Genomic DNA, 19902 nt, shown 5'->3' with positions numbered 1-19902 from the left:
ACTTTGTTCTAAAAATTCCCATCACTGGGAGCTGTAAAAAACACCAATCAGAAGAGGGGCAGTGATGGGAAGGACCTGGTGGTTTTGCAGCCAGAGTCTACCCCTTGGAGGGATTGCTTCTGTACCATGTCCTAGCCTGCGCTGGCACAGGTGAAGCTAAACCACCCCCACCAAATGACGAGAAGCCAACCGATTTCGATGTAACTGATCTGTATTCTACAATAACACGCATTCAAATGGCATCTGCTATGAATGATATTAGCTGTCCACGCAAGCAAGAAAGATGCAGACATGCTTCATACCCTGGGTTCATAAAGAGAAGTCAAATATTTCAAATGAGACAAAGGCAGCTGTCTCCACAAAGCCAGTTCCTGCACTTTGAGCAAATGCACAACTTTTTTAGTGTAAGGATATTCAAGTTTGAGACAAAGGTCTTAAGACAAAATCCCTGCCTTAATCATGTAATCACTACTGTTTTTTAAATCACCATTGCCTCTGATAACCTAGATGTCAAGACCCCACCCACAGTTCCTATGGCACACTTTGTACAATGCTAAATGAAGTCAAATATCACCAGGAAAGTGATGTCTCTGACTTGTTAATGGGCTGTACCAGGCTGCAGAATGTTTCCATGGCTTAATTCATGATACACACCAGAACCTAAGAAAGCCAGTTCATTCTTACAGTGGGCAGTGCAGGCCGTGTGTAAATGAGGTATGGGATGGGAGGGAGAGGTGTTAAAGGAAATGCTCTGAAAGCTAGACTCTTTACTGGCAAACTGGAGGACTCATTCTAATTATAAACCTGCGATTTATAATGTGTCCCCCTCCTCTCATCAACAGGAGGCACTTTATACTGCTTGGGGTCATTTTGCCATATTCATCTCTTACTCCTCCCAATTATCCCAGAGCCAACCCTTCTGAAAACGATCATCCCTCCTTCTCCCTTACTGGAGGTGTTCCTTGTCGGGAAAGCCAAGCCACACGCTCGAAGTCCTGAGTTTCGTACAAATTTTATCACCTACTGTCTGCCAACGGAGATTAGTTCAATTCTGTAATCAACTCAATTGATTTACAAGGTCTCATGTGTAAGTCCAGAGCAAGTACAACCCCAAGGCTGGTTAATTCAGCAGCTCAACATGATTACAAAAAACCAGGTTCCTTCCATCTTGCTTCTCTTGGCCCCTCAACATATGGGTCTCATCCTCAGCCTTCACCCTTAGTTAAGTTGGTAGCAATAACCATAGTCTCCAGCCATGTCCAGATGAAGACAGGGCATCTTTGCTTTTTGGGCTGGGGAGGAGGCCTCTTTTTAAGTTTAAGCAAAACTTCTCCCAAAAGCCCCATCTGGCAGGCTTCCCTAACTTCTCACAGTAGAATTGCATCAGTGCCAATGTAGTCACCTTTGGAGGCAGGCTTGATGCTTGGCATCTCTTTCCCTCTGAGATCCACATTCAGTCCACTAGCATGTGCTGTCAGCTGTTGCTTCAAGATACATCTTGAATCTGACCCCATCTCACCGCTGTCACTGCCACCATGTCACCCTGCACTGTGGCAGCAGCCTCCTTGATCATGCTCACATCCTCTATTCTTTAGTCTCACACAAAAGCCAGATCAGCCCTCAGCTCTACAGAAAGCTCCCATGTGACTTTTGTCAGCATATTCAGAGTGAAATCCAAAGTTCTTCAGGGCCATATCTGTGATATGTCCACACAGCACATCTCAGCATCCCTCTGCCTTCATCCCTATCACTGTCCCTCCCCAACTCTGCTGTGTCCACACTGGCCTCCTTGCTATTCCTCAAGCACATGATGTTCCTACCTCTGGACCTTTTTGCAGGCTGTTTCTTCTTCCTGGAACACTATCCCACTGGATATCCAAAAGAGTCACTACATTCCTTCCTTCAAACCTGTAATCAGATGCCCCCTTTTCAATGAGGTCTTTTTTGGCCACATTATTTAAAATTACAACTCTCTCCCCTCTTCATTTCCTATGTTAATCCTCTGTCTTATTTATCCCCACAGCATTTCATACCATCTAGCACACTAGATATCTTTTCTCTAAATCTTCTTCTAATGGAATGTAAGCTCTATTAGGGAGACATTTTTTTCTTTCTCCCCCCAGCCTTCACTTTCCTACTGTAACTTCAAAACTTAGGGACAGTCGTGGTGGCTCATGCCTGTAATCCCAGCACTTTGGGAGGCTGAGGTGGACGGATCACAAGGTCAGGAGTTCGAGACCAGCCTAATCAAGATGGTGAAATCCCCGTCTCTACTAAAAATACAAAAAATTAGCTAGGTGTGGTGGTGCACGCCTGTAAGCTCAGCTACTGGGGAAGCTGAGGGAGGAGAATTGCTTGAATCCAGGAGGTGGAGGTTGCAGTGAACCGAGATCACGCCACTGCACTCCAGCCTGGGTGACAGTGTGAGATTCCATCTAAAAACAAAACAAAAACAACGTAGAACAGTGACTTCTAGTAGAACTTCATTAAATACTTGTTAACTGAATAAATTCTGACACCAGTTGTGGGCAACTGGACCCCACGATGGCTTACACCAATCACAATCCACACTTGAGGCTGAGCTTGCTTTCCCTGAAGAATCTAGCTGGGCATTGGAAGATGGATACTTGGGGGGACATAAATGCCTGGGGGAAAATTGGGTAATTTTTAGAAAAATAAAGAAGAAAGGAAGACTTTTTGGGTAAGAAGGCAACAGTACTAGCTATATTTTCTTTAATTTGTTTCCCTTTTTAAAGCAAGAGAGATAATTATCAAATTTATCCTGGAGCATCGAAACTACGTTATGCCATTGATTCTATTTTTTTCACATATTAAACATCTCTGACTTTGGGATGCACCTTACAGTCACTGCCACCTAATGATCCCATATCTGGCAGTGATATTTTCTTTCCTGATGTTTCACAAAAGGATGGGGCATCTTAAGATGGATGGGTCTTAGATTCAATGAAATCTTACTTCTGATGTATGAAGTGATGCTTACAGAAGAAAGAAAATCACCATCATTGTCTGTAGACATGTAAAACTGGCAGTTACGAAATAAGCCAGTCTTGACATCGCTCATGATTCCCAGGAAAACTAGACATTCTCTTTTTCTCTTGCCTTCATATTGGGAAGCTTTGATTTAAGATAATGTCTGAGCAGAGAAGCTTTGTTCAGGAGTGTCATTTGACCCAGATTGTATGTTTTTATAGCTTGAGCCAATTAGTTAAAGTGACTTTGACTATAATAGGGACCTGTGACTTTCCTCAATATTATTGCATTAGTCATCCTGGAACAGTTTCTGGCTTGTGTTTGTAATCTGGCTCTGATTGTGCCTTTCTCCTTCTGATATTTATATGATTTGTTGCTGTCCTATAAAATAATGACCCTTGAGCCCTTGAAAGTAAAACGTCTCTGATTCTCTTTATTTCAGTAAGTCCTTGGCACTTGATAGCATAGTGTGAATCACCTTTACTGTTCTGATTACTAATTGAGGTGGGTTTTCAGTATTTAAAATCTATATTAATTAAATGAGCATCGGGCTGGGAGTCAGGAGACTCTTCAAAGTTGTAGTCCCAACTCTGTTCCTGGGGAACAGGATAAACCTGGGCAGGTTGCTTACTCTCTCCTGCTCTTGCCTGTACGTGGGGGAGATTGCTCTACATCAGGAGGCTCTATACACCTGCACTGGAATGGGCTTATGGTGCCAGTCCCAGTGTACGCTTAATTTGGGCTACAATTCCAGGCTCCATCACAAGTCAGGGCCTCACTAAAAGCACTGATTTATCTACAAAATAAAGTTAAATAAACACTGACATGGTTTGGCTGTGTCCCCACCCAAATCTCATCTTGAATTGTAGCTCCCATAATCCCCATGTGTTGAGGGAGGGACCCAGTGGGAGGTCATTGAATAATGGGGTTAGTTTTTCCTGTGCTGTTTTCTCATGATAGTGAATAAGTCTTACAAGATTTGATGGTGGTTTTTTTTTTTTTTTTTTTTTTTAAGACAAAGCCTCACTCTGTCGCCCAGGCTGGAGTGCAATGGCACAATCTTGGCTCACTACAACCTCCACCTCCCAGGTTCAGGCCTATGCCACCATGCCCAGCTAATTTGTGTATTTTTAGTAGAGACAAGGTTTCACCATGTTGGTCAGGCTGGTCTCGAACCCCTGACCTTGTGGTCCACCCACCTCAGCCTCCCAAAGTGCAGGGATTACAGGTGTGAGCCACCGTGCCCAGCTGATTTGATGGTTTTATAAGGAGCAGTTCCACTGCGCATGCCCTCTTTCTTTCTGCCATGTAAGTTGTGCGTTTGCTCCTCCTTTGCCTTCCACCATAATTGAGAGGCTTCCTCAGCCATGTGGAACTGTGAGTCCATTAAACCCCTTTTTCTTTATAGATTACCCACTTTTAGGTGTGTCCTTATAGCAGTGTGAGAACAGACTAACACAAACACTGACCATGAACTCCTTGGGGACAAGACACTATGTCATTGACCTTTGTAATCTGTCATCACACAGACACTCCTTGAGATTAGAGACAGTATCTATACAATTCACTTCTGTCTCCCCACTCCCCAGCAGAGCCTAAGTGCTTCATACATAATCATACATATCTGCTGAATGAATAATCAATAATTGGAATGTGGTACTCCGGCTACTGTTTCCTCTTAGCCATGACGGAAACCATAGCTTTTCATTCTATCCTTCCCTTGTATCCTGATTCTTCCCTATCTTGTTTTTCCTCCTCTGTGTCTACTTTTGCATTTATTTTCATCTGTTTTTTTTTTTTGTCTCATTAGTATGTCATGTTTCATTAATATACGCCCTAGTCTCGTTTTTTTCTGGTAGAATATAAGTGACATAAAAGTTATCATTTTGCCATTTTTGACTGTACATTTCAGTGGCATCAAGTACATGCACGTGGTTGTGCGACCACCACCACAGTCTCTAGAACTTTTTTATCATCCTAAACCAAAACTCTGTACCTCTTCAACAGTAACTTCCCATTTTTCTCTCTGGAACTCCCTGGTAATCTTTATTCTACTTCCTGCCTTTATGAGTTTGCCTATTCTAGATACGTCATATAAGCGACTTCTACTCCTTTATTGTGTTTGGAGTATTTTCCTTGGTTGTTCTGCCCCTTCTTTTGCTCTGCGCTTCCTTTTTGTTGCTGTTGTTTCTGAGCGCTGCCCCCACCTCCGCTTCTGCCCAACATTTTCTCTATCCTTCTGTGCGTCCTCAGCTGCCGTCAACCCTGTAGCATTTCATTTCCTTTACATTTTCTTATTTCTTATATCCATATATAATCTTTAGATTTTTAATTCATTCATTTTAAAAGGTGTGGTATTCCATTTAAATGTGTTATAAAATGTTTAAGGGAAGAAATATGACTCTACAATGTTTTGAAAGCAGATTTCTGTAAAGGGCTAGCTCCTAAAATAACAGCACTCAAAGAAGGCACTGAATAGGGAACGGGAGTCGATGCTGTTAGAAGAAGTTTGCTGGAGAAACATTTTCCTGCTTGAAGACCACTGTGGGATTTACATAAACTTATGAATTATGTAAGTTTGTTGAATAACCTAAGCATTCTGCGGCTTTTTCCATCTGATTATGGCCAAAAAGAAAAAAAAAAAACAATCACAAGGAGAGAAAAACCTCAGTGACAAAAGGTCAGAAGGAGTTCTAGAGTTCAGTGGCACAGGCACAATGATTCCTTCCCTCTGATAAGGGGGACGTTAAGCACTCTAATTATTGATGTTCAACAACAACTCTCCCCAAAATCTGAACCATTCAGAGCAAGGTGAAAGTGGTATTTCAGGGAAGTTTCGGATAATGCAACACCAACTTTTTAAAACCACAAACCTATATAGAGCTAGATATTATAGAATAATAAATATTCATTTTATAAAATCTGGAAAATAAAGCAAAAATTTAAATCACGCCAAATTCCTGCCATCCTTTTGCCTGCATTCTCTTATTTCTTTGCATGCGTCAGGAAGGACTGTGAAATTATGTTGCAGTAGAGATGACCGAAAGTTAAAGATTTCTAAGCTGATTACAGTGAATAAATCTAGATTCAGCTTAGGCCATGCTATATAAGCAATAGTGGGTGTTTGAGAGTACGTGGTCATAGACAATAGATCCTCTCTAAAATAGTAAAAATAAAGGTGCTTTTCTCAAAGAGTGTTGTGACAACTAAATTAACTGTGTATGTAAATCACCTGGCATTAATCCTAATCCCCTCTACCTCAAAGCTGGTATACACAAAATACAAAAGCTAGTGAGAAAACCTAGCCAGACACCTAGCTTTGAGGTTTAAAATTATAATGGTTGCAGATTTTGAAATACCTGCTTTTGTAATGTTTCTTTTTTTTTTTTAAGTGAGTACCCAAATATATGTTAGTTCACGTTTGTCCAGTTTTCTAGCCCTGGGCAAAGCACAGGTCTTTGGCACATGCAGCCCAGAACCAGGAACTGCTGACTTGGCAAACTCAAAGCCATGGTGTGGTTATAAGAGTAGCTTTCTTGCTCTTTTCATTCTTCTTCTTTTTCCTCTTATTTCCTTAATGTGCCTGGGTTCCGGTTTTGTGTATTTTGTTGTCACTTTGTATAATTTTTATGTGTTTTTCTCATCCCCCTCAGTGCTTTGTCTTTATCTCGTCAGTTTTCTCCAGTTTCTTTCTTACTGCTACATCTTTCTTCCTCGTCATTTTTATTCCTTGCCTAATTCTTTTTTTTTTTTTTTTTTGGCATATGCATTTTCTCACGTTCACATTTATTCTGTACCATTTTCTAGTAAAAACCAGTGACTGTAAAATTTTCTTACCATCTTATAGTCAGGTTCATGATACCTATCCATTTCTGAAATATATCAGCCCAGAAATCTGTTACCCAAAGTCTTGTTGATGATAGCATAAACGGAAGTTATTAGCACACACATGAATTTTGAGAACAAAGTAGTAATGTGTCTATAGGTAGATTGTTTTTCCAGTATTAATCAGATTTACATTTGATATGGTACCACAGTCCCAGGTACTTCAAAAGCACTCAGCAAATGTTTGCTGGTCAAATTTAACTTAACACTTATCAAACTTTACCTTTGCGTGGATTTATTTGATTGTCCCAACAACCTCCCAAAGTTAGGCAAGTCACATAATATTATGCCTTTCATAAGGAAAAAGGGATGGTTGTTGAGATGCATAGCTGACATAAGACTTTAAAGCAGCTGCCAGGTGCAGTGGCTTACGCCTATAATGCTGGCATTTTGGGAGGCCAAGGCAGGAGGATCACCTGAGCCCAGGAGTTCAAGACCAGCCCAGGCGATATGGCAAGATCCCACCTCTACAAAAAGTTAGCCAGGTGTGGTGGTACACATCTGTAGTCCAAGCTACATGGGAGGCTGAGGTGGGAGGATTGCTTGATCCCAGGAGGTCAAGGCTGCAGTGAGCTGTATTCACACCACCACACTACAACCTGGGTGACTGACTGTAGAGCTTTCCCCAGTTGCTAAGCCTGGCTGACAACCCAGACTTCCTAATTCCATGGTGTATGTCCAATTCCCATGCACACTGCTGCTGTCCGTATCTGTGGTCATCATCCTGCCCAGTGGTACCCCTGTTGTTATTCCAGGATGGGATTTGCTGCTCTGGGACCCAGCAGACCATTGAGCATTACTATCCTTTCCTGTTCCTTGATCCACCCAGTAAGCCTAAAAACAGATGTCAGAAATAGCCTGTGGAGATATTAGCAACACCAACTACAGCCATAAAAGCTAACATTTACTAGGTGTTTATCAAGTGCCAAACTAAGTGATTTACATGGGTTAGTTCATATATTCCACAGCAAATGGCTACTCAAAGGAAATACATTAGAACTTTCTAAATACATATATTTTCTAAATACATATGCTATATGTGCTTTACCAAACAGTGCCAAAACTGTCTAACAGAGAAGATATATCCACACATTTAAAGAGAAAAGCAGCAGAGTCTTAAGGAGATTAAAATAAAATGGAAGTTGAACCAACAACCTGGTCCCAAGTCCGACTTTCCTTCTCTTCAACGAGTCACCAGTCTGCACCATTTGCCTGTCTGATGGCCTTATCCCAAACTCACACTGAGCTAGTTACTAGTGAAGTGAACCCTCTTGCGGTAAAGATCGCCTTGCTCTTTGTCCTCAATGCTAATGGTCTTCTTTACGTGAAAGGCACTCTTTCTCCTCAAGGTATACGTAAAACCTCCATGTAAGACCCTCATGGTTGCCTGTGTTAAATGTTGTGGCAACATTAGCAGATAATACAGAATTGAGGGGTTTTATAATAAGAAAATAAAGAGATTTCATGTCTAAAAAGAAGAAAAGCTAGTGCAGAAATTATATTAAGAGGAATAAATCTCATTGCCAAATATGAGTCCCAAAGAAGATAGTCATTAAATAATAATATTATTAGTAACAAAAGAGAAAAAAGCTTAGTTGTAAGTTCATCAAAAACTTTCCTTTTGTGCTGAGTGATTCTTCTCTAGAGCATCTCAGGAGTACAAGGCTATGATTTTAATTATATCTTGGCATTCTCATAAAGCAAACACCCTGCTCAGGTAGTATTTATTACCTGTTAGGAAGAATACTTTTGAATATGCTTCACAGATTCCAAGTACAGTCATCTGCAGTGGGCCTTTTCAAGGACAGAAGGGGTGAGTTGGAACACACATAAAAGAAAAGTTGCTCATTAAGGGAAGGTTTGTTATCCAGGAACGTGTAATTAAGGTGACGGTCCCAGCTTCTGTGACAGCCAACACTCGGGTAGTTGTTTGATTGCTACGTGGGTCAGGGATCAGCTCCTGCTACAAGATGTAGCCACATTAGTGTGTTAGTGAACAGGTTAGAAAGTAAATTACAGCTGCCTTTCTCAAGCACATTACTGTCGGTCTTCATTGTATTGCTTTTACTGTACATCAGCAGGACTATGGCTTCTGAAGACTTTGTGTGACAGGTTAGGCATTTTATCCTTTGAGTAAACAGTAATCATGGTGTGAAGAAAGTGGGGCATTGGAGAATTTTTCCTATTCTTTGAGAATTCCACTCTTCCTTTTTAGTTTGCTCCAAGGGCTCATTGGGGATACATATATTAAGCCCTTTAAATAGTTCATAATAAATCTTTGTCTCAGGCTGATTCTGACAGTTTTTTAAAGAGTCTTTTAAGAGAGAATCCTCAATCATTTGTTAATCCATGGGGTGATCTTCAGACTTCAGGAAAAAAAAAATAACAGCCTGGGCTCTTGGGTAGTGAAAATACAATGCAAGGAAAAAAATATATAAATATGGAAAATCCTGAGATTACATGTTCTGCATGTATCTAAATGCCTTCTTTCTTCCCCAACAAGCCAAAAAGAAAGTGGAAAATTGTTGTCAAAACAGCAAGAATTTCTATTGTTATTGTTATATTTTTGAACTTACATGTGCCTCCTAAAATGTTAGATTTTAAATCATATAGGAGAGAATATTCTTTTTTAAAATAAGTGAATGCTTTTGGTGGAAAGATAATTTTGTCTTTTCCCTTCTTTCACCTTTAAGACCACCTCTGTCTTCCCCGAAATTACTTATATACACACTGTTATTTTACCTGGTTGGGGAGAGGCATTCTACTATTAGAGAAAGGATTGTAGATATTGGTTGTTGGCATCAACAATGAAAAAAACCTTTGAAGGGCAAGACATAGCTTTCAGAATAAAGACCTTCCCAGGTGGGATTTACATATTTTACTTTCAGCTTCAGATATGGGCTAGTTGGTCAATTATATTAGATATTCATAATTTAAAGAGTATGAATTGTGATTTTAGCATGCATCATTTTAACACCCCCAAAAATCACATAAAACACACACCAGAAGAGAGTAAAAGCAATATTGTCTCCCATGTAGACAATTAACATTAGTAGGAATTGTAATACCTGTGTATTATTTGCACAATGAATTGAAAATAAAGGGAAGAAAAGTATGCTCTATCTCAAGTGTTTTATGTGTAAATCATTGACTATTTCAAGAAAATTTATTTAGGTTTGTTTCATTTTACTTATAACGGAAATTACTGAGAAGGAAACTAAAGAATGCAGGTCATAGCTTTGAGTAAAACATGAGGATAAGCACACGTATATGATCTGAACCTTCATGTCATTTCCAAAATGCAGCCACTCAAGCTATTGAAAAATACTGAGAACTTTACTAATGACATGCAAATGGAGTTTGTTAGGGATAAATGAAATAATAAAATGGAGAAATGGGCAAAGGACAGCCTACTGTTACTGATGGATTCATCCTCACGTCAGGTCATATAATTGAAGACCCAGAGCAAGGGCAGCCATAAATACCTGGAGTCCCTGCTGTTGAGAGGATTAACCACAAAACAATTATGACAAATGCAGTGGGAGCATTCAGCTCCCAGGCAACAAGGAATGTGTCGTGCCAGTTTTAAAAATACTTATTTGGCGTTATAGAATATACAATTTAGACCCAGAAGCCGTCTAACATAACACTGAAGCGTTGATGGTAAAAAACATCAAGTATGTCATTAGATAGCTATATTTGAAGAGATCACTTTGTTTCATGAAGCAGGGAAAAGAGCAATAATTAATATCAACAAATTTGCTTTGCGCCTAGTTTAACAAAAGGCTGCTTCAACCCCATTTTCCCTATCACCATCAGCAATAGCCTTTATCTTTTTTAACTGAAGGAAAGGGGGGTAATTCTAGAGCAAGAATAACTGCAAGCTATGTAAATGGATTTTTTTAATGACTGCTTTTTTGTCCCCTCCACTTGGGAAGATTATGCATAGCCTTGAAGAAAATATACAAATGACCCAATGCCGAGTTCAGATATGGAAATGATGCCTACACATATATTAGCTGACCAAGATTATAATGATGAAGCCCTGTTTTAAAGCAGGGCTACTTCTTGCAAAAGATTAGCTGACTTTGTTTAGGTATTAAGATGGAGCAGTGGTCATTGAAACTTGTTAGGATCATGAGAGAGAGGAAAATTAGCTTAATTAAAGATGTCAAAAATAGATATTCATTAGCAAAATAACAGATATAGATAATTATTGGGTTATCTCTCATTTCTGGCTTCTCTAAATTATTACAAATTATAAATAATGTTACTAAGAATATTCTCCAATAAATAACCCTCTATTCTTTATCGATGATGGATTTAATATGGTACTTCTAACTAAAAACATTTGAAAAATAACCATTTCAAGATGTGCTGGAATTGAGCCACAATAAAACCAACAAATCCTAGCTACCCAAATTCCTCCTATATGAAAAAATTAATTAATTAACAGAAGATACTGATTCAGGACATATTTGTGGAGACCTGCCAGTCCAAGACCCCTTCCATCTCCAGAACACACACACTTACACGGGAAAATGAAAACTGCCCATTCACTGTGTCAGACCCAATACCTCAGATGGCAAGTTTGAAAAACCACATCATCACACCAGATTTCACTTGAATTCTCAACAATTGCTTAGTTCTCTAACGTCTTCCAGTGAGAAAGCGCCAGTCATTCAGCATTCACTCCATTAAAGAAACGTATCTCAGGCCAATCTTCTAAACTCCTCCATTTGTCATCCCTGTTAAACCTATGACTGCAGTCATGCAAAACCCTTCCTCCGTGCCACATTCAATCTTTATTCTTCTGTAAAAGGGCTGTAAGATTTACCAAATATAGGATTCCCCATTAAATTTGGAATTTATATGCAATATTTGGATCACACTTAAAAAATCATTTGTTTACCTGAAATTCAAATGTCATGGGGTATCCTGTATTTTATTCAGCGAGGCTAAGTAGGAGTAAACTCTCCGTAGCCACTGACTTTTCCACAAGCCTCACATCTGCCTCTTCACCCTCATTGAGACCTTTTTCTCTTTGAAGCCTCTACTCTCTAACCCTCTCCAGTGCAACGTTCCAGTTCAGAGGCCTAGGCCCCTGAATATCCCTGTGTGAAAAACAAGTGATCATCATGCACTGCTCCTGATGTCACTTCCACAATACTTCCTCTTAAAAAAAAAAGACGCATTCTTTCTCTCTTCTTAATGCCATTGTCTGTCAACACTCACATCACTCCCTGACGTTCCTCAAAGGCGTCAGCTCATGCTCGGCAACCTTCCTATGTACCCCTCAGCTCTAGCAGGCAAACGGATATCAGAGAGTTTCCATGATGGGTAACCATTCAACACACAGTTCCTTGACTGCAAAAACTTAAAGAAAAAAAAATCCATTACTTACCTTACCTTTAGCACCCTTGGCACGATCAAACCTTGGACTTGAACCACACTTCATTTTCAAAATCTCAGATACCTATTTAAAAAATTTGAGCAAAAGTTACAAAGGAAAAGATGTATGGGCTACTCAATATAAAATTTTTAAACATGTATGCATATCATAAACAAAAGTAAAATGCAAAATATAGGATGTATTTGCAAGAAATATGTCAGAGTTAACATCCTTAATAATATATGTAGCTCATTCAAATAAATCAGGAAAACACTAAAAACCCAATTAGAAAATAGAGAACATAAATATGTGAGTCATTTAAAAAACTCAACTGGCCAATAAATATGTATTAAAACATAATCCATCCTCAATAGAAATAAAATGCCAATTGGCAAGTGGGGCAGCTCGCGTCTGTAATCCTGGCATTTTGGGAGACCAAAGCAGGTGGATCGCTTGAGCCTAGGAGTTCAAGAGCAGCCTGGACAACATGGTGAAACCTCATCTCTTCAAAAAACACAGATAGTAGTCAGGCGTGGTGGCACACACCTGTAGTCCCAGCTACTTTGGAGGCTGAAGCAGAGGATCGCCTGAGCCTGGGAGGTTGAGTCTACAGCTAGCTGTTATTGCACCACTGCACTCTAGACTGGGTGACAGAGACCACGATCTCAAAAACAAAAAAAAAAAATGCATATTAAACACATGTGAGTTTTTTTCGTTGTTGTTGTTTTGTTTTTTTTTTTTTGAGATGGAGTCTCGCACTGTCACCTACACTGCAGTGCAGTGGCATGATCTCGGCTCACTGCAACCTCCGCCTCCCGGGCTTAAGCAATTCTCCTTCCCGGCCTCCCGAGCAGCTGGGACTACAGGCATGCGCCACCATGCACAGCTAATTTTTGTATTTTTAGTAGAGATGGGGTTTCACCGTGTTGGTCAGGCTGGTCTCGAACACCTGACCTTGTGATCCACCCGCCTCAGCCTCCTAAAGCGTGAGCCACCACGCCCAGCCACATGTGAGATATTTTTACATATTTCCTATCGCAGAGACCCCGGTAAATATTTTCTCTGTTATCTTCTGGTAATTTAATGTTTTCTATCAAAAAAAAAAACTAATCTTTTAGGATAGCAATCAGTATGAGCACCATCAAATATTACTAATAGACATGCAAACTGGCACAGGGCAACTTTTCTGGAAATCAGTTTGTCTACATGTATTAAGAGCTTTTTTAAAAGCTCAGACCCAGTCATACTCATTCTAGAAATTCACCCTAAGAAATAATAAGTTGAAAGAAGATTAATTTCAAAGAAATTCATTACCATGCAATGAAATACTGCATAGCCACTAAAAATAGTGTGTTTAAAAGTGATATAATAATATGGAAAAATACAGATACTGTAATGTTCTTTAAAAATTTGTTTAAAAAAACTGGTTTGCAGCCAAGGCCCTTAGAACCCCAACATCCACTTATTCCCCTAACAGCGTCTAATAAAAGTATGGTTATTATCACATAGTAAGCTATGACTTTTTAACATTAAAAGATGAGGCAGACACAGGTTTTATCCCAATTTTGAAATAAATATATCAATAAATGGTAAATAAGACTGCAAGAAAACATATTGGGGTTACTAGTGGCTATAGCTGAGTGATAACATTACGGGGATTTTAAAAATTTTCTTATTTATACTTCATGTTTTCAAAATTTTCCATGAACAAATGGATTTATATAAACTTCTTTAAAGCAGCAAATAATATTCCCAGAATTCGCTCCCTGAACAAAGCCCCCCTGGCCTCCCTCTCTCATGTCACCACATCCCTGCACTGCCTTCATTTCCCCGTCTTCAGAATCCCTCACTCTGTTGCCTTTTAGTCCCATTGTCCTGGCTCCCATCCTTAGAAATGTAAGCCAGGCACCTTCTAGCTACTAAGTAATCTTAGTGCTTGTCTTCTCTCGATCCCAGGTGGTTTCCCTACACAGACTGCTTCATAGCTTTCTTTGCTCTCAAAACCCCTTCTGTCTTCCACTTCCTTTATCTCAGCACACAACTTTATTGAAATTTATTTACTTTATTGAAGTTAAGTTGTTTAGAGCCATTTCTATCACACTCCTGTCTCTCTCCCTCCACCTCCCATTTTCTCTTATTCTTTTTTTTTTTATTTCCCCATTTCAAAGGCTCCCCTCTCTTTCTCTGTTACTGATTCAACATCTCTTAGGGTTTAAATTCTTCAGTTAGCATTTCCAATGTAGACAACTCTAAGCTCTGGCATCTCCATCAGTAAACATACTCAAGTCTCTATTTTCACCCCAAAAATTCTTCAAAGTGTATCATTTATTCACTGTATCCTTATCCCACTTTTTGAATGAAGCTGCTCCCTCTGGAGATCCCTGAAGACTTGAGAATACCAGTGGGTAAATCTGAGAGCACTGGACACACGATCAATCATGCCCATTCTTTCTTTCCTTGGTGGCCTGCATGTCAAGTCATGTATTGAAGGCAAATAATTTATTTTAATCTTGGACAAAAATTCAAAAGGTAACTTTTCTAGGATTTCATAGTCACTACTGCATAGCTATTGAAATAATAGCTTTCTGTAAAGCCTTTTACCATTCTGGGGCCATAAATTCACAATAAGAATCATGAACACGAAGATGGGCGTGATTCCTTTACCCAGATATCCATGACTTGGTTTCCTCTGAGATGCCACCGTGTTAGAGAGGCCCTTGTGACTATGCAACCAAAATGTGGCTCCTGTCACTCTCTAGTCTCTTACTCTCTGTTAGCATTAATCACCTCCTGAAACTATTTTATTTATTTTTGCTCCTCCCCTAAAAGGTTAGCACTGTCATGAATGGTCCCAGACCACTATAGTTACTCAATAAGTATTTAATTCAAATAACTGAACAAAGAAAAAGTGAGCTATAGCTAAACAGTTGATGTGTGCTCACATGGGTTTAATTACATGGGTTTAATTGTCTTCTAGGGTCATGTGCTGAGTAAGGGCAAGAAGTTCCAGGGATAGCCAGAAGATCAACCTTTAAATTATTAAAAGATATACTCTCAATCCACATGCCCGCACGTGGAGAGTGATACTTAGGTATCAATGGTTTGAATCGCTGCCTGATTTTTGACCCTGTGTGGCATAGCAGTTCCTCATCACATGGTATTGTAGTAAGTAATAGAGCTTTAAATCAAGGGAAAGGCAGAATACACGTGTATGTGTTTGCAAGTGCCTCTGTAACCAGACTCCTCTATATAACTCCGTCTTAAAATACAGTATGTGAGCAACATCTGGGCCTGAGATGGAGATTTGGCCAGAATGTTAAGAAAATAAACATGGCAGCTCAACTGAATACTGGAAACTAGCTACTGCCCTATGGATAGGCTGCACAGAAGATTCATGTATATAAAATAGTATATTAAAGTAAACTTACAAAAGCAAAGAGCAATCATTGCAACCATAATTTTTTCTTCCTCTTTGGGATTCTAATTCTAAAAGCATTAAAGGGGACAGCTGCTCATGCTGTGATACGCGCTAAACAGCCTGAAGGGTAGAAAAAAATATATTTGTAGCTCATAATAACTATTGACCTTTCTGATATACAATGTTCTCTGTGTTAGCTATTCAATTCTATCAACAGTGAAGATTGAACATGACTTTTTAATAGAAAACGTGGGGTTTCGAGCTGCCTTCACAAAGGTGTTTATGTATTGTTATTTCGTATGGTAGTACAAAGACTAAGTTCTGATGCCCTTTGTCTGACATGATGTTTGTCATTAAAAAAAGGGCGAGGGGGGGGAAGAAAAGAAAAAGAAGGAAATAAAAGAAAGAAACAGAAAGGGGGGAAAGCCCTCAATGTTACTGAGTATGTTTTATATGAAGAATTGGCTCATAACTACTTTATAGTTGTGATAAAAGCATTGCCACACTCGATCCCATACGCAACATTGGTAATGGAATCCACGCAGCATCGCAGGAGGACATGCTATATTTTTCTCCCAGAATAGATCCCTCAAGTGGCAACATTTATAGGGAGTTTCCAATAAGATTTAAAACATTCACTTGCAGTATGCATGTGGCACATCCTTTTGGAGTGCATAGCCTGCTGCAGCATGGGTCATATTGGATATCATGTACTCTCAAAGGCAATCTTTACAATACTCAGCTTTTCCCCCTTGAACTTTCCTGTTGCTTGGTAGTTGTGTATAGAAACACCCACTGGTAGCAGCTTGACTCTGACACTGTATATATTTCCCCAGAGTGGTATCATCCAGACGCCAACTACAGAGCAGCAGGCAGCCAGCAAACACTCTCTTCTCCCTCAGGGGACAGTCTTACCAAGTAGTAACCCCTGCCAGGAACAAGAAACCCGAAAGGCAACCTCATGCATTATGATTCTCATTCAAGACAGGCCAGATAGTGCCAGGGAGTTTATGCTGACAGGTGGCGTTGGTTGACAGATTATTATTTTCATTTTTTTTAGGTGGGTCATTTTTAATGTTACTGTTAAGGAGGGTTATTACATCATTATTGAATCACAATTATTTTCACAACTATGCTCTAGAGTTTCAGTTAATGATTCACAGGTTTCTAAACAAAGCTGAAGACTCACAACTGGGTAGGGATAGGAATCAGCCCTAAGGAGATTGAAATATATCAGACTTTTTTGTTGGACTCCAAAGCAAGCACTGAAGCTGATATAGAGCCTGACTGCTGAGCCAGAGTGTCGTGCCTGCAACTGCATTGTCTGCAAAGGGCCGTACAACTTGTGACTGCAGAAAACGGAAGCCACTGCCTCACCACCATAGCCAAGGATCACACTCTAGGATACTAAAAGCAGTTACCCGCTTCAGAACTGCCCTGGCACACTGTAGAAGACAGGCCAATGGGATGAAAACCAACTCTCAAAAGACAGAGAACAAAGTATTCTCTAATTCTGAGAGAAATCAGGCCAACCCCCCTTTAACTACCAAACCCACTGGCCTAGAACTCTTCAAAAGAACACTTTGCAGAAAACACTTCCTTAGAGATGAATACAAGGAGAGGACTTAACAATCCCCTCCACTCAAGAGAAAAAGCCTTCTTGGGACAAGATATTGTTTGGTGTGTGAGAGAATGACAAGGATAAAGTGAAGAATTCTTCTTAAAAGAAAGCATCTGAATGTCACTTTATTTCAGCATGTGTAACTGAATGCCTACTTATGTAAAGCACAATCCTAGGCATAAGGAAGACTGGACAAGAACAGGAAGAAGATACAACAGAAAACAAAGAAGACATCATTCCTTTCTTTCAGTAGCTCATAGTCTCATTCATGGCACTGTTGATGACATCTTTTGCAATTTTCCCATTTAAAAAAATCAACTGAACATTTACCTTTGAAAATACAGAGCCTGCTTATAAAAATCAGTATTGCAGGTAGTTTGCCCTACACATGTAAATTCAACCAGTTATTGACGCACTGGGCCATGCATTCCTTCTTGCCATCATATAAGTTTTATCCACAAACATGATCGTCATGTATTCAAACAAAGCTATGATTTTTCCAAAACGAGGTCTACATTGATGTTATATGAGTTATCTGTTATTGGATAACAGATTACCCCTACATATTGACAGCTTTAAAAAAGCAGAGATATCTCGCATAGTTTCTTCAGGTTAGCAGTCTAGGAGCAGCTGATCTGTGTAGGTCTAGCTCAGGGTCTCTCATGAGGTTGCGATTGAGATGGCAGCTGAGCATAGTCATCTGAAGGTTCACCTAAAGCCGGATGATACAGCTCTAAAATCACTGAAGTAGTAGGAAGTAGGAAGCCTCAGCTCCTTCTATGTTGGCCCTTCCACAGGACTGATTACCTAAGTGTCCTCCCAGCATGGCAACTGCTTTCCATGAGCATGAATGACCCGAGACAGCAAGGAGGGAGCTGCTGTGCTAATCATACACCATCAATTCCGCCATATGCTCTTTATTAAAAGCAGGTCACCAAGTTTAGCCCACACGCACTTGAGGGGAGAAGTAGTAGCTCCACCTTTTAGAAAGAGAAGCTTTGAAGGATTTGTAGCAGTTTGAAACTGCCACAGATGTCATTCTGGATAAACATAAAAGCCTCTGGGATAATTTCTATCAGAAAGATTTATTTTTACCATGCTTGGCCTGCTTTTCAGAAACTAGGTTGGGAAGATCTTATTAAACTCAGTATTTAGTGAATATTAGTTTATATATATACATATACACATATATATACACACACACACAGACATACACACATAGAGACATATAATATACCCAGAATAAAGATTCTGTTAATATATAGATGTAGATATCTGAATACATGTATAAAAGGAATCATGCCAAGTGCTCTACAGCATCAAAGTTAGACTTATCTTAGCCCTGTTGCCCTCAAATATTTAGCAAAAGAGATTAAATGGAGATAAAATAAGTATATAAATAACTGTAAGTACAGTATATTGGGAACATCATGACCTCTGGAGTGAAACAAACATTTGTCATATTATTGCTCTGTCTCTATCTGGGAGACCTTGGAAACATAACTGACTCAAATAAAAAATAAATAATAAAGATTTACTATTTGTATTAGTCACTATGGGCTAACTTATGCTACAGTTAAAAAAAGAAAAACCCCAAATTACAGCAAAGATTTATTTCAATAAGGATTGGCCGGGGTTCTGCAACAGACGAAAAGAGAAAGCAGCACATCATTGACTGGCTCTGGAAAATTCCACCTGAAAGTGACATGTGGCTTTTGCTCACATTTCATTGACTAAAGCAAGCCACGTGAGCATCCCCAACTCCATGTGGCTGAGGAAATGCAGTCCTCTCGTGTATAAAGAAAAATTCTGTAAGGGAAAAAACAACCTGTCAAATCCCAGTGGATACATAGTTATTCTAAAGTCCTAAAGTGCACCTGTTTTTAACAAGGCTGACAGCATATGCCAGTGGAACAATTCGGCTTTATCAAGATCACTGCAAAATGAACCAACATCTCTCTTGCCTTGTGAAAGTTATCTTGGATAATTGCTCTTTAGTTCATCCTGTGTGCACAGAACACCTAAAAATGAAATTCATTTAGGGAGTGATGTGGGAAAAGAATATGTTTAACTTCATGTCTTAACAACCTATGGCAACTCCACTTCTCCTTTAAAAGGAAAAATATCTTACTTTTGAGGAGTAACATTTTCTCAAAATGTTAATTTTTTTTCTCCCTCACATATCAGGATTTGGTGGCAGTTGGAGGGTTCTGACACTATAATTGCAGTGAAAACACTTGAAGTATAAAAAAGAAAGGCCCTCTCGGTCGGCCACAGTGGCTCATACCTATAATCTCAGCACTTAGAGAAGACGAGGCTGGTGAATCCCTGGGCAACATGGTGAAACTTATCTACAAAAAAAATACTAAAAAATAGCCAGGTGTAGTAGCATGCACCTGTGGTCCTAGCTACTCAGGAGGCTGAAGCAGGAGAATCACCTGAGTCCAGGAGTTTGAGGCTGTGTTAAGTTATAACCATGCCATTGCACTCCAGCCTGGGTAACAGAGAAAGACCCTGTTTGCCCAAAAAAACAAAAAAAAAAAAAAAAAAAAAAAAAAAAAGAGAGAAAAAAAAGCACACATGAAAAGGGGTTGT

The 19902-nt window shown here is 39.5% G+C and overlaps 1 protein-coding gene and 1 long non-coding RNA gene across 5 annotated transcripts in view; one reads left to right on the top strand and one right to left on the bottom strand.

The window, feature by feature from the left end:
- The window catches only part of NPAS3 (neuronal PAS domain protein 3), an 848226-nt gene that overhangs the window by 756903 nt on the left and 71421 nt on the right, over window positions 1-19902 (top strand). The window lies entirely within an intron of this gene.
- Window positions 12050-19902, bottom strand: part of LOC116526361 — a 178912-nt gene continuing 171059 nt past the window's right edge. The window contains exon 3 of the long non-coding RNA XR_004258112.1: window positions 12050-12352. This is a non-coding gene — a long non-coding RNA (uncharacterized LOC116526361). The remainder of the gene's footprint in view (window positions 12353-19902) is intronic.

The sequence above is a fragment of the Sapajus apella genome, unplaced genomic scaffold, assembly GCF_009761245.1.
Source record: "Sapajus apella isolate SASKATOON/1434 unplaced genomic scaffold, GSC_monkey_1.0 scaffold50, whole genome shotgun sequence".
NCBI lineage: Eukaryota > Metazoa > Chordata > Mammalia > Primates > Cebidae > Sapajus > Sapajus apella.
The sequence above is the reverse complement of the archived record's forward strand: the minus strand, read 5'-3'. Positions and strand labels throughout refer to the sequence as shown.